Genomic DNA, 1927 nt, shown 5'->3' with positions numbered 1-1927 from the left:
TTTCTGAGCACTAGTGCTATGTGTAAAACATTACCCCTCATACTCCTTAGGATACAAAGGAGAGTGCTAGTGTGCAAGTCTGATTTTCAAGAGACTCACAAACTAACAATAGACATAGGATAGTCAGAGCCTCTTCGAGGAGACAACACTTTCATGCACATGTCATTTGCACACTGGTTTCTTACCCTACTCTAACAAAGACTGAACAGGAATCACCACTTCCCTATCAAACACAAAGAAATCATTTTTGCTTATAAATAGCAGCAGCAGAGGTAGAACACTAATAGCCTGTCTTCTTCAATCTGACATGGCCTGTGGTGAGTCCAAGTGCTCATGACGAATCACGTAAGCATTACAGGAGAAGACTGACAATCAGTGGTGAAGTATAAAGCAATAATCAGGAAACACATGTGAAGAAGAGTGAGGTACAAGCTTATGGGAATCAGTAGACTAAAGGGCCTGCTTAGGCAAAGTTCAGGGATCGGGGTTCAATCCCAGGTACCACAAGCTGTGCCAGCCCTGCCTCTGGGGTTCACTGAGATTGAGACTGGACATGGTGATGCGTGCTTGTAAGCCCAGTGCTTGGGAGGTGAGAACAGGAGGATCACTATGAATCTGATATGTGTAGTGAGGCCCTGTAGGCCCTGTACTACATTCATGAAAGAAAAAAACATATGAGGAAAGAGTCATGCAGAGGAGGTGAATGAGGAAGGCAAACATGAGGCAAAAGGCACAGGTACAGGCAGAGGTAGCCAGGCAGGCAATCTCAGGTGCTTTTCAGCTGTAGTGAGTAGTGTGGGGCTACCACATAGTTTTTGCTAGGAAAGTAGGGTCAGACACAGCAGTAAAATCAGTTCATAAACAGCTTGTGCAGGCTTCTGTGTCAGGCAAATGAGTTTGACTTTAACGGGTAGAAAAGAAAGATTAAAGCTTTACATAGGAAAATGGTATAAATAGTAATGACAAGAAAATTGATATGCTTCTGGATTGATGATGGTATATTTGGTGAAGAGAAACTCCAAATCAAGTAAGTCTGTCAGGAGACCATTTCAAGGATCTAAGTTAAAAGAAAAAATGAATAAATGATGGAATTGTGACAGAATATCTGGTTTTACTTCTCTTGTATTTTATTCATTCCCAAATGGATATTGGGACACTAATACTGGTCTGTATTTGATACATTTTTTTTATTAATCAAATGCTTGGATTTATTAAACCAGACAGTACATTAAGCCTCCAGATGAAGTAAGAACACAAGTTCTTGCCTTTGAAAGGACAATGACAATGGAGTAAAGAGAGCAACCTCCTACCCTGGAAGACTCAAAGAGTATCCTTACATGACTGAACCTGAGCTGCTTCTTGAAGAATAAGTCCTGTTATAGATTAAGTTGTGTTCTCCCCAAAATTTAAGTTACATCTCTAATTTTCTTAATGTGACTGCAATTGATGATGGAAATTATAAGAAGCAATTAAGATTTCTTTTTTTGTATTTTAGGGAAGGGTCTACAGGGTGTTCAGGGTCTCACTACTAGATTGGACTCAGTGATCTGTCTGTTTACAGCCTCCCAAGAGCTGGGATTATAGGCGCACACCACCACACCCAGTCTCAGTTGTTGTCTCAGTGTGCCCTTAGGGTGGGGCTGGCACAGCAGGCCCAGGGATGGAACCTCCACCCCCTGTGCCTGCTTGTAGGTGCTTTAATCCACTAAGCTATTTGGCCAGCCCTGAAATTAAGACTAATAGGCCATCAAAGGTGACATTCCAAGTCAATTGGATTGGGGGGGATTTTGTTTTTTGTTTTTTGTTTTCCATAATTTTATTGAGAAACAAATAGCAATGAGATAGTTTCAAATCAAATTGGTAGGACAGTTTCAATAATTAACATACTGCATACTCTCTTCCTAGTGGTTAATTGCTGTACAAGATG

The sequence above is a fragment of the Octodon degus genome, unplaced genomic scaffold (genome assembly GCF_000260255.1).
Source record: "Octodon degus isolate 3935 unplaced genomic scaffold, OctDeg1.0 scaffold00080, whole genome shotgun sequence".
Lineage (NCBI taxonomy): Eukaryota > Metazoa > Chordata > Mammalia > Rodentia > Octodontidae > Octodon > Octodon degus.
This window is presented reverse-complemented; position numbering follows the sequence as displayed.